This window comes from Mauremys mutica, chromosome 16, assembly GCF_020497125.1.
Source record: "Mauremys mutica isolate MM-2020 ecotype Southern chromosome 16, ASM2049712v1, whole genome shotgun sequence".
Lineage (NCBI taxonomy): Eukaryota > Metazoa > Chordata > Testudines > Geoemydidae > Mauremys > Mauremys mutica.
The window spans coordinates 11,899,045-11,912,941 of NC_059087.1; the positions used below are offsets into that span (position 1 = coordinate 11,899,045).

Sequence of the window (13,897 nt, forward strand, 5' to 3'; positions counted from 1 at the left end):
CCAAATGTCTGTGAGGAACCTAGGTTTGGCTGCATATCAACAGGGAGGAAAATCCCAGGCTTTTCAATTTCCTATTTCAGGCAGATCTGTCCAGAGAGCATGGACCAGAGAGACAGCAATGACTGACACTTATTATTTTCACAGTTTGGATAACAGAATCGCCTTTGCCTGAGTGGGTGAGTTGCAAGACTTTTGCAAATCCCTAGTGGGGACGAGATTATTTTACCAGTATTTCATTTTATCCATGCATTGGAGAAACAAAACCCAAATGAAGCAATTTCTGGTGAAAGGGAACCCAAGACTTTGAGGGGTGAATGGGAGTTTATAGCACTATTACTGTCATCTGTACAGGAGGATTTTGACTACTGTAATAGGATTGAGTCCGAGATACTCCTAGGTGTTTGGGGAAAGGTACAGAAAGGCTGCCTCATGCTAAGCGGGGACCTTTTATACTCTGTGACTGTCAGATCTGAAGGAATGAAAACCACTGGATAGCTCTGTCGTGGCTGAGGTAATGATTCTTGTTGACTGTTTTCCTGTTGCTGGGAGAGATAGGAAGAGTCACACAGTCTGACATCTAAGGAGATTCTGCAAGTAATTTGCCTGAGTCAGCAGGCCCTTTGCTACAGCCTGCAGATCGCAGAATTCTGGCTGCTTCCTTCTATCTGCATCACACCTCCAGGGGGGGTGCCAGCATAATGTCTAGAAAGGGGAAGGAGTTTTCATGCCATACTTTTACATATAAATAACATATATATATATTTGGCTTCATTCTTCATGGTGTTCTGTCTTCCTGATCAGTTCTTTACAACCCCCCTCTTTCCTAACTGCAGGTTGTCACTTCACTAAACCCATCTTCTCCCTAGCTGCTTTAAGTTAACACCTCTTTATTTCAGAAATTGCCTTTTTTTTTTTTTTTTTAAGATTTATACTCCACTAATTGGCTTTTTCACACTCTGAACTTCTTTTGCTGCCTCTTGCATGCAACTGGAACCCTTTCACCACCTAATCCCTACTTTTCACACTCTGATTCCACTATTCTCTCCTTCCTTCCTTTTATTTCATCTCCAAATTGGTTTGTTCTCTTTTGCTACAATCCTGGTGCTAAAAATCACTGTCTCTGAATTTCTATATCTGCCATTTGCAAAATAAGGCTCCAATCCTGTAAACATTTATGCACATGCCTAGCTTTATGCTTGAAGTCAATGAGACTTGTAGCAGTGTTGCCAACTCTCTCATTTTACGGAGCTCATGATATTTGGGTTTTTCTTAAAGCCCATATCCCAGAATCCATATGATGAGCCTTTCAGCTTTCATTTTAAAATAAAATTTAAGTTTCTAGACTTCTTGGTTGTGGAACAGTTGGAAAATACAAATGCTACAGGCTCAAGAACCAGGAGGCAAATAGAAACAACCCAACATTTATTATTTTTAAAAAATCTCATTATTTTCAAGACAGTCTGATTTGTTGGAGGCTGACTCATGAGTTCTGAAAAGTTGGAGCTGGCAATACTCGACTGAAAAATAAGCATGTTTATAAATATTTTAAGGAGCACAGTCTTAGTAATAATGAATAATGACTACTGCATTTTGTCCAAGATTTTTATTAACACTCAACCTAAAAGTCAGCAAGATGGGCTGCACGTAACTAACAGAACAATACTGCGTGCAATGCATACAAAGATTGAAAGGAAGAATAGCAGGAAGCCAATCCATGCTTCCCCAAATATATTTTAGGAACATCTGATCCCTACTGGAAAAATATTTCTCTAAATATATGTATATAAAGTAAAATTTTTACATATATTCAAAAGAAAAACTTTAATGAACAGACTTTGATCTGCAAATGTAATTAGCATTAGAATTAGAGATGGAATGGAGATTTGTCTAAAAGCATTAATTCAAATCCCACGCCTGATTTTTCTTATCGGTGCTGTAATTCTAACAGTGCCTGTGGCAGATTCAGAAATCAGAAGAAAGGGACAAGGGCAGTAGGTCTCCCACTGGCAAAAAAAAAAAAAAGTGTGAGATGGAATTAATCTAGAATATCCTCAACCCAACTCTATTTTTAAGGTATGAATTATTTATCTTCCAATCTTCTCAAAATGCCAGTAGAGCTGTGTGCACCATTACTTTGATCTCACCCTGCTTTCTGGCACCACAGCGCCTACAATAAGATTGCAGCTAAAACCTATAGGCTTCAGGTTTATTTAACTTTCATAACGGAGCGCATCTCAACAGCTGGTTGCTTTCCAGTACTTTGGAGGGTAACCTATTCTGGTCAAGCTGTTGCTTACTTCATATTCCTATCATGATGGACATGTAGACAGGACCAACCAAGTTCTGCTTACAGTTATATCTGTCTAAGCTTTATTGAGTTACTCCAGATTTGCAGCGGTGTAACAGTGAGCAGAGTTTGACCTGTGGTACACAGAACATGAACTGAAGCAGAAAGGTTAAAATGGTCTTCTTTGTAATGTGTGGTCCTTTGTATTAAGACAGCTAATCAGTGCTTGAAAGGATGTTTGAATTTAGGATTAACCTCTTTGCCTAGTCCCATGAGCATCAGAGCATACAGACCTTCAGACAAAGCTTTTTGTTTAGTCAACAGTAATACCTTCTTGTGTCCCTTTTCAAAGGGGAAGAGAAGGCAGCAATGTGCTTTAATTCATATATATCCATAGGTATAAACACATAGGGCCCTTGGGTCTATTCATGGACACATTTTCCAAATGTAGTCACGGTAAAGCTGTAAAACCTTCCAAACCGGTGACATACATTCAGTATAATAGAGTGTATTCTGGCTAACTAAATGACTGGACTGTCTGCTGCCAGTCAAAGGTCAAAGCTGATATTCATAATTTATTTCAAATCCATTTCCAGCTTATTCTCTTTCTAAACTGTCCATACGTTCTCTTTAAAATAGATGTAAACACTTGACGTTTACCTACTCACCATGGAAAATGTCCTTCCTTTGACCAGTGCATGATATATATATAATTTTTTTTTTTTGGAGTGCGGGTTGGGGTTTTGTGTGTGTGTGGTTTTTGTTTTTGTTTTGTTTTGTTTTTTGGTTTGGTTTGCTTGATTGTATTACAGTTACAGCTTTCACCACTTTTCTTTCTTAGGAAATAAAAAAAAAATAACTTCAGTAGGAACAAAGGCTGAGAGGCTGAGCAAAAGGCAGCTGTAAGAGTCTTATCAAAGCCCTAACAGAGTGGGAATAATTATTCACACTCTGTTGGGGGTTCCAGCAAGACCATCTGAGGAAAAGGATCACTCAGTCTTTTCAACAAGAGAAATTAAAAGAAAACCACAAGAAATTCGGGGGGGGGCCGGGGGAGGCCTGAGGGAAAGATGTGAGAACTCCTCCCCCACTTTATACCCTGTATTAGCTGCCCATTCCTAAGAGCAGGTTGTGCCAGATAATGACAGCAGTAGTCATTTCTTAACAGATTTCTATTAATAACCTTTGTGAAATGACAAAAAAAAAAGAGTTGAAAACCTGACCTTTCCCTTTTTATGAGTCAAACTGAACTGAGGTGTTCTGTTCCTCTTCCACTGCTGACCCAATTGCTCAGTCTGTGTATACAGGTAAAAAAAAGATTCAGAACTACCTGTGGGTTCAGCCTGGTCTTTCTATCCTCTGATTTCAGCTGTGGTTAGCAATTGCCATCAAAGTATTTAGCAACAGCTCTTTAAAAAAAGCCAGTTGATAATTAAATAAGTATTAGCAATTATACAGCCATAGCGTTTGCAGTGGTTAAGGTACTTTCTACAGTAAATAAAAGGAGGTATAATCTGTTTAATTTACTTATATGGCCCCCATTACCTTCGTGTTTGAACCCCTCACAATCTGTAATGTATTTGTCCTCACAACAACCCAGTGAAGTAGAGGAATAATATTTTCTCCGTTCCATAGATGGGGAACTGAGGTGTAGAGAGACCAAGTCACTTGTCCAAAGTCACACAGGAAGCCTATGACAAAGCAGGATTTGAATACAGGTCTGCCCAGTTTTAGCCTAATACCCTAACCACAGAACAATCCACCTTATTTATTTATTTTAGAGAGACTTGAAAAATGTTCAAAATCTGACATTTTCCATGGAAATTTTGACCAAAGAAGGGACAAATTGCATGTTCTTTTTTGCAATTTTTTTGACCGACTGTAATCTGTGGTAGAACAAGCACATTTCTAAGGGGCTACTATGTGCTGTCATGTGGAGGCAAGCCTTGATGTACTGGAATATTAGGCAAAGAATGGTTTGGCATGTTCCCTCCCAATTTACCTGTAATCCAGGTTCCCACTCCAAAGTGCAGCGATGAAAAGCCCACTAGAGAGAGCTCACATTCCTTATCAGAGTTCCCTTCAATGTGGCATGCTAAGGGGTCACCTATACTTAATGCTGGCTTCAGTTTAGCTGGTGTTGCTACAAAGATTGATTCAGAGATGGCAATCTCCAGGTTTGACTACTGAAATACTTTGTATTCTGGCCTTCTTCAGAAAACTGTTTGCACTCACTGGATGGAGTGTGCTGCCACATTTGTCCAAACAACTCACAATCAGCTAGTTTGGCATGTTATTCCATTCTGTGGATGTTTTGTTTAATAATTATTAATACAGCGTTTGTGAAGGTTGCTTTACCTTAGTGCATGATTCATGTCAACACTGGCAGATCTGAAATCTTCCCCACCCCAGTGAGCAGGCAGAATACTACGGAGTGTGACTCTCATATGTGCATGGGTGAGTGGGAGCTTGTTTTTTCACCACCCTGCTCCAAAACACTAAGGGCGAGACTATCCAAGCCCTGGCCTGTGCAAAGGACAAGGGAGAGTAAGGCCCCACCTTACTCCCTATTCAGGTTGTGACTCTGGCTCTGATGGGGAGAACAGAGGCTGCTTGCCTATACTCCCCATTGTGAGCAAGTAGGTGGAGAGGAGCAGGGAGCTGGAGCCCCGTTCACCAGCTGGAGTAGCTGGCCAGCTCTCTGACTCACAGGTTTTTCTCTGATCAGATTCTGAAACAGGGCAGATTGTAAGGGTGCAATATAGCCCTAAGAGACACAAGCAGCTGCATCTCCCCAGTTACTATTGGGTGTCATTAGTGGAGCACTGTACCACTAATTGCCTTTGTGGGTCTGTGAGGGGTGAAATTCATTTATCCCTACAGAGTTATTTTGGGTTTGTACATTTTCCCCCTGCCCCCCCAGGCTGCTTTAGCTAACTTCAGAAAGAGCATCTTTGGGCATGGGTACCATTCCTGTTAGAGTAACTGTCTCGTATGGCATTATGGGAGGACAGAGCCTGTGACCCTACCCCAGGAATAAGATATTGGGGGGTTTAGCTCCAGCATCCATAATCCAGCATTCTATGGCAGCAGGAGATTGAACATTCCTGTCTCTGAACAAGGAGAAACCCTGCCTACTGCAGAGACCAAGAAGATCTACAGCTTCCGGGGGCTGGGGAGGTGAATTTATTTGCCCAGATAGGGCACAAGCTCATGCTTATTTTAAATACAAAATCATCCCCACATTCTGAATATGAAGAAATGGCAACCAGACTACACGGTGGCACGTATACAATAAGGAACAATTGTGCATTGGCTGAAGGGATGAACTAGATGACCCTAACAGGTCATCTACATCTCTTACATCTAAGATCCCACAGACAAACCAGTAGTACCTAGATGCCCCAGCAATGACGGGGCCCCATTGTTCTAGGTTCTGTATAAACACATAGTAAGAGACAAAGCAAAGAACAGAAGGGGAAGCAGAGTCACAAATAGAGAAAGTGACTTGTTGGAGGTCAGTGGCAAAGCTGGAACTAGAACCAGTTCTCTTGGGTCTAGAGTAGGGCTTTCTCCACTGGATGTGCTCAGTCTGGTTGGGTCCATGTTAGTGAACAGTAAATCCCCAGCACAAAATTGCTTCTGCAAGGGAAGCTGAACTATGTTATAAATGTGCTGGATACCAAGGGGAAAGTGTTCTCTAGTGTCAAAAATTGTTGGTGGAGGTTTTTGGGTTTTTTTTTTTAATAAAAATACTTTCAAAAAGAAAAAGTGGATTTTTTTTCTTAAGGGGTGCAGGGGGAAGCAGCAGGGAGTTGCTTTCCTAAATTTATGGCCTTTAAAATCCAGCTCCAAATACCTTATTAGTTTATTATCTCTTTCTTTCCCAGCATCATTTTTTTTAATGCCCATCCCACTGCAGACCCGTGGCTAAGTTATTCTTACCACCGGTTCAGTGGTGGAGAAATTACAAACAAATTTTCCCCCTTCTCCCCAGTAGCAGTGACTGGTGACCACACGGCAAAAGCCTGCTGATTTTTCCACCAAAGCAAACTAAAGCAGATAAGGTTTGTTTCTCTCCACTGACACACAATGTAAGGATGTGCCACTGGTGGAATCCCTGTGCCACAGTTATTGTTAGCAGGTCAAAGCACTGAATATCAATAGACTAATTCCTTCACCCCTTCAACCCGATCTCTGACTGGAATGTAAACTTCTATTGCACAGCTTTCACCTTTGGCCTTCACTGTCTTCATGGCTCCGCACTTCAAAGAATGCTGTTCATGTAGAAAATGCCTTATTGAAGGAATGGTCAGAGCCGCACAATTATTTCAAAAAACTCCACATTGTATTTCGGCTGAGGACAGGAGAACTGGCTAAAGTCTGAATCACTTTCAAGATCCAGATCTAAATCCTAAGGTTTAGAAATATGAAAGTCAAAAGTACAATAGTCCAAACTGACAGAGCCTATTCTTTGCTCCTTGAAATATGGGAAATTAAAGAGCTGCTCTCAGTTTGACTACTCACCTTTCCATTTTTGAGGCACCCAACAAAGTTATCTGTGCTAATGAATACATTTTTTGATTGTTGGATTACACAGATTATTTTCTGTCATCTTCCAATCCTTTAAACAATTGCTTCCTTTGAAATCCCTTATGCAAGAAACATATGACCTTACAACACTCTTATTTCTCTTTTGTATTTAACATCACAGGCCTCTATGTGGTTATACACAATATGGGGAGTGCTATAGGTCAGGGTTGTGAGGTGGTAGCTTAAAGCCCAGGGTGCTCGATCATTGAAGTTATCACAAAAGACACAGGAGATACAAAAGGAGAGGAACATGGAAGATGATTTAAAAGTAAACACTTTTTAAAAAGATCAAATATAATCCTGGGTAGTTTTAAAGCTTCATAAACAAGGAACATCACTGAGTATATGCACGACAAGGTATAAGCTTGTGGGACAGCAGGTAATGAGATGCGTCATGGAATCAATCATTAAACCAGTCTAAAATGAGAACTGATTTGGAGAGAAGCCAGTGGGTCCATATTTGATTGGAATTTATATTGACAACTATACCCTGAGCTCTTTGTGCTCCCCCAAACACTCTCTTGTTGGTCCCTTAATACTTTCCTGTCATGAATCTTCCAGCACCCTCACCTGACCAGCCTGTCTTCTCCAACATTCTCTCTCCTCCTAAGTAGTATTCAGCTGCTTCTCTAGGGATTCTGGTACTTCCACTTTCAGTTGTGCATGCAGTCATGAAAGATGGTCTAGAAGAGCACTGAAGAGGGAAAATGTAGTCACTGCCCCAGAGCCATGCAGAGAAGCAGCTAGTCCTTCCGCTAGTACTAATAAATACTTTACATTTCTGTAAAAGCAGCAAAGAATCCTGTGGCACCTTATAGACTAACAGACGTTCTGCAGCATGAGCTTTCGTGGGGGAATGCCCACTTCGTCGGATGCAAGAGTGGAAATTTCCAGGGGCAGGTAAATATAAGCAAGCCAGAAGCAAGCTAGAGATAACGAGGTTAGATCAATCAGGGAGGATGAGGCCCTGTTCTAGCAGTTGAGGTGTGAAAACCAAGGGAGGAGAAACTGGTTCTGTAGTTGGCAAGCCATTCACAGTCTTTGTTTAATCCTAAACTGATGGTGTCAAATTTGCAAATGAACTGAAGCTCATCAGTTTCACGGCTAACACGGCTACCTCTCTGATACATTTCTGTAGTGTCTTCAATCAGAGGATCATAAACCACTTTACAAACAGGAGTTAACTTGCCTTCCTAGCACCCCATGCAAGGCGAGTAAGGATCACGTGGGGGAAACTAGTATCAGGGGGTAGCCGTGTTAGTCTGTATCCACAAAAACAACAAGGAGTCCGGTGGCACCTTAAAGACTTAGGGTAGGTCTATACTTACCTGCCGGGTCGACGCGTAGAGTTCAACTTCTCGGAGTTCGACCTATCGCGTCTAATCTAGACGCGATAGGTCGAACTCCGAACGCGCTCCCGTTGACTCCGGAACTGCGGAGTCGACGGGGGAGCCGCGGACTTCGATCCCGCGGCGTCTGGACGGGTGAGTAGTTCGAACTAAGGTAGTTCGAGTTCAGCTACGCTATTCGCGTAGCTGAACTTGTGTACCTTAGTTCGACACCCCCCCCCCAGTGTAGACCAGGCCTAACAGATTTATTTGGGTATAAGCTTTCGTGGGTAAAAAACCTGCATCTGAAGAAGTGAGGGTTTTTACCCACGAAAGCTTATGCCCAAATAAATCCGTTAGTGTTTCAGGTGCCACCGGACTCCTTGTTGTTTTTTATGGGGGAAACTGAGGTACAGAGATATTCAATCCTCTGAGGTGTTGACAACCTGCTGAGACATGTTGAATACTCTCAATTTCCAATGAAGTCACAGACCTGATTTACACTGGGGCATATCTTCACAGGTGGGAGTTTTGTGCAAGTCCTGGATGTAGGATTTTGCCTGTTGTATGGAATTTAGGTTGGGATTTAAGTGTAGACAAATGCTTTGGACACAACGGAGTTGAAATAATAAAACAATCATAACTAAACCTTACTTTCGGTTTACTTTAACCCCTTACACATCAAGGGGTTAACAAACAAGCAAACAACAGACTTTTATCTTCTGAAATGGGCACCTCTCCAAGAACATAGACCGCCATGCAAAAGCTCTATGAAAGAGTCACTGAACGCTTGCATAAATGACTGAGGTGGTGGTACTGCTGAAAAGCATCTGGAGGTTATAGTGAACCACAAACTGAATATGAGTTGTCAATGTGATGCAGCTGCAAAAAAGGCTAATATCATTCTGGCATGGGAGGTAATTGTCCCGCTCTACTCGGCACTGGTGAGGCTCCAGCTGGACTATTGTGTCCATGTCAGGGCACCACAGTTTAGGAAGGATGTGGTCAAATTGGAAAGAGTCCAGAGGAGAACAACAAAAATGATAAAATATTTAGAAACCTGACCTATGAGGAAAGGTTGAAAAAACTGGGCATGTTTAGTCTTTTGAAAACAAGACTGAGCAGTGAACAGTCTTCCAATATGTTAAGGGCTGTTATAAACAGGACGCTTATTGTTCTCCATGTCCACTGAAGGTAGGACAAGAAGTAATTGGCTTAATCTGCAGCAAGAGAGATTTAGGTTAGATATTAGGAAAAAAATTCCTACTATACTGGTAGTTAAACTCTGGAATAGGCTTTCAAAGGAGCTCGTGAAGTCCCCATCATTGGAAGCCTTTAAAAACAGGTTTGACAAACACCTGTCAGAGATGGTCTAGGTTAACTTGCATCCGACGAAGTGGGTATTCACTCACGAAAGCTCATGCTCCAATACGTCTGTTAGTCTATAAGGTGCCACAGGACTCTTTGCTGCTTTTACAGATCCGGACTAACACAGCTACCCCTCTGATACCTGATAGGTTAACTTGGTGCTGTCACAGTGCAGGGGGCTGGAATTGATGACTTCTTGAGGTCCCTTTCAGGCCTACAGTTCTATGATAATTACAGATGAACTTGTCATAAAAGTGCTGCTCAGATCTGGAGTTGATTTCTGGGAAGTCCAGGGCCAGAACTGAACTTTTTAGCTTGGGCCCATCTCTGCTCATAATACATCCCCAATGCTATTGTGGTGTAGACAAGTCTCCTGCACCTGCTGGAGGAGCAGAACTTCAGAATAAGTATCATGCCTTCAGGCATTTTCTTCCAGGTATCATTTGAACAGTTTCAACCCTCATATACTGGGGACACAGTCCCCTTTACCTTGTGTAACCTTTTCAAATTCCTGTGCTGGTTGGGGTAAAATCTGCATTGTTTCTACATTTAGGAATAAACCTTAATTTCACACTATTACTTCAGCTACTGGCTTTTACTATCTCCTGAAGTGATTTAGTCTTTATTAACTTTGACAGTAGTTGTACTTCTTGTCATGCCACTAAAGTTACTGGAATTGTTTCCTCAGGCTTGCTGATAAGCACAGTCTCTTTAGCATAAAACAGATGGCAGCATGTCTCCATGTTTGTGCCATCGTCGTAAACTATACAGTATAGTAAAGTAACTTAAGGGATTTAATTGCCCCATCCTGTGGCATATACAAAGCCAAACAAAAGAATTTGCTGTGCATGGTGAGCCATATACAAATCTAATATCAAATAAAAACCCCTCTTGAAATTGCAGTTCCTTCTCTAAGTACATCTGGTTCTGATCCTACAAGTCTTGCATTGAATTAGGCTACTGTTGAAATCAATGGGAGTTTTCTGCGTGAGATGACCTTTCAAGATAATTGTTTCTAGTTATGGAAGAGTCCTACAGAAATTAATAGGGATGAAACCAATAGGGTTCTACAGACATTACTTACTCTTAAAACTATACAATTCAACAGAGAACACTACACTTTCTATATGTTTTTTAGAACTATCGTATAGCATTTATAGCAGGGGCATAATTACATATTGAATGATTTAAAAAACACACAATTGTTATTTTCTATTAAATGCTGTAAGGCATAAGGTCTAAAAGAAAAATTAGGGCTAAATTCTCAACTCTGCATTTGTCATGTTACTGTATATGCTAGCCATCAGAAGGCCAACCTGATTCTCCACTGCCTGGTACCTTGGGCAGACGTTCATACCTGGGTGAAGTGGATGTAAAATGCTCCCATTCTGATTTTCTAGTGTTTTATATCCACTCCGGATTACTGTATGCAACAAGCAAGGCAGTGGGGAAGTTGCGCCCTAAGTGCTGATTTTAAGCATCCATATATGGAGTTTGGAGAGCCTGTCTTGCAGCCTTGTCTGGAAATTAGGTTCTCTTTCAAATGCTTGTCCATATACATATTCCATTACTGGTGCACATGTATAGGGCCGTCCTTACCCATACGCAAAATATGCAACTGCGTGGGGCACCAAATTTCCTGGTGCCTCACACAGCTGCTCCAGCCCTGCCTCACCTCTTCCCCATGGCCTCCGCCCCTGCTTCACCCCAGCCCCGCCTCTTCCCACCCCTGCTCCGCCCCAGCCCAGCCCCCACTCCACCCCTTCCCCTGAGGACTGCAGCAGAGGTCGGGCGTGCCGTGGACTCACAGGGCGGTGGGAAGTGGAGCGACCTGGCCCCAGCCTGCTCCATGCCACTGGCTCCCAGCTGCGCTGCCGGTGAGTGCTGGGGGGCAGTTCCACCCTGCCCTCCAAACCCTAAGTCTGGGAGCCAGGGGAGCAGAGAGGAGCAGGCTGCGGATGGTCACTCCACTTCCTGCCACCCCATGAATGCGGGGTCGGGCCTGCCCTGCACTCACCGGGCAGCAGGAAGTGGAGCAACTCAGCCCCAACTCGCTGGCTCGTGCTGGGGGGTAGTTTTCCCCTGCCCCCCCAAGCCCGCTCCTGCACCCCCACAGAGGCCTGGGGCCACACATTTTCCCCCCTGCGGGGGGGGATGCCTAGGGCACCAAAATGGCTAGAGCCAGCCCTGCACATGTACCTCATATGCCAGAGATCAGAGTCTTTTTGGACAGTAGTACCCATAGGGCACACATGTGCTCTTCAGTCCTTGTGCTTCACTGAGAGGCCATATAAGGGTATCATTCAGTTTCTCTCACTGCCTCATGGCTTAGAGATGGATCCCAACTATCTGAGAGACTGCTTTTAGCTACTAGCTTTTACAGTTACCACACCCCACTGCAAAAAGAGAGCAGTAGAGGTGAGTCCCTTGGGTGGCCTAGAGAGGAGCCGCGGGGCACAGCCAATCAGCAAGGAAGCTGGCAGAACCCTGAAGTAAAGGCAAAGCCGAAGGTGAAGGGTCTACATGGGAAATGGCCCAGGGAACAGCAGCAGCAGGTGCAGACTTAAACAGAAGCAGCAGGTGCCTGATACTCATAGGATCCCTGGGTTGTGGCCCAGAGTGGTAGGCAGGCCTGCCCCACACCCTCCCTCCCACTGGCCACAGGCAGCCTGGCCTAAGCCCAGAGAGGGGAGTTAAACAGGCCCAGAAAAGGGGGCTGAAGACCGTAAAGAGGGTCAGCATTTGTGGACTCTGATACACCCTTAGAAGGGGACCAAGGTGAAGAGTGACTCAGCTGAGGTCAGAGACCAGCTGCCAAAGGCAAGCAGGCTTCAGAGAGGAAGCCCTGGGGGCATGTCCCCTTACCAGGGACAAGACACAGTTGAAAGCTAGCCCAGGACGGGGCTGCAGACATTAGGAACTGAGGGTCTGGTGATAGGACTAATTGAGGACTGACTAAATGCAGACAAAGACTTTGTTGAGTTCTCCAGAAGGGCCCTGTTGGACTTGTACCCTGGAAGGGGTCAGTTTGTTTGTACACCCACAGATTGTGAGTGACTCAGCCAGAGGGCTGAGTCATCGAACACGCAGCACAAGCTGAGAAGTGTGCAGGCACACGCACACCCAGCCAGAGGGCACCTGTGAGAGGTGAGCAGCACCCCATTACAGTATTGCTGGCCAAAAACACTCTGATGTCTGGCACATGAAGCGCTCATGCACCGTCAATGGAATGTGCGTAAGGACAACACATCTCAAAGAGCTCCAGCTACTGTACCCGGTAAGGAACTTCCTTCTTCTACCCCCCATGCATGTGCAGTACATTCTAAGGGCATAATTCTGCCCTCCATACCCACAGTGAGCTAAATATTAGTGTGGGGGGGTGGCAGAATTGAGCCCCTCAGGGGTCACTCACAAAATAATGTACCTCTCAGTGTGGGTGATGGTGGCAGAATTCAGCCCTCAAGAAGCAGTGTTTCCATTCCCTTATAGTCTTGCGAGGCTGAATTGTTGGAATTTGGAACTCTTTGCTGATTAATAGAAGCCAACCCATATGCTTTATAGGTATTCATGGTTTCATATCCCCATGACTCCTTCCTGCTGCCATAAACTGAGAGTTACAATTGCACCATTTTAGAAACTACTAGATACAGTCAGTTTTCTTTAAAGAATAATCAAAAATATTTATTGACACCTGTTAGAAAATTCAAGAAAAATACTTCGTCTGGGGAAGCCAGTGAATGGATCATGACCAAACTTTTATATGGGATTTAGGCTGGATTTGAAGTTTCTATTTCAAAGCATAGCATCTCCTCCAAATTCCTATAGTGCACATTGGCATCAGGATTGCTTTGAGAGAGAGCACTTGAATACACTGAAATTAAGCTGAGCTCAGAGTTTACCTGCCAGTAGAAAAACAGGAATGTCCTTCATATCCTCTTCTGAATACACAAGCAGAGCTTCCATTAATGCTATTTTGAAGTTAAGTATCAGGTGACACACACATCACAGGAGGTAGAAAGTGCAGATTTTGTCCTAGCAGGACCAGACTTAAGCACAAACAGTGGCTTGCCACCTCACTCTTTGTCAGTCTCCATGTCATATGCAAATTTTGTATCTCACAGGCTATGCCTGCTTCCTCTTGCAACTCTTGAGCCTGGTCTACACTAGGCGTTTAAATCGGTTTTAGGAGCGTAAAACCGATTTAACGCCAAAACCGTCCACACTAGGAGGCACCTTATATCGATTTTAATGGCTCTTTAAACCGGTTTCTGTACTCCTCCCTAACGAGAGGAGTAACGCTAGTATCGGTATTAACATATCG

The 13,897-nt window shown here is 43.5% G+C and overlaps 1 long non-coding RNA gene across 1 annotated transcript in view; it reads right to left on the reverse strand.

Annotated features, from left to right (window-relative positions):
* The window catches only part of LOC123351103, a 38,626-nt gene extending 25,001 nt beyond the window's left edge, over window positions 1–13,625 (reverse strand). The window contains exons 1-2 of the long non-coding RNA XR_006573921.1: window positions 13,476–13,625; window positions 7,451–7,574 (exon numbers count right to left, since the gene is read on the reverse strand). This is a non-coding gene — a long non-coding RNA (uncharacterized LOC123351103). The remainder of the gene's footprint in view (window positions 1–7,450; window positions 7,575–13,475) is intronic.
* Between the last annotated feature and the right edge of the window lie 272 nt (window positions 13,626–13,897).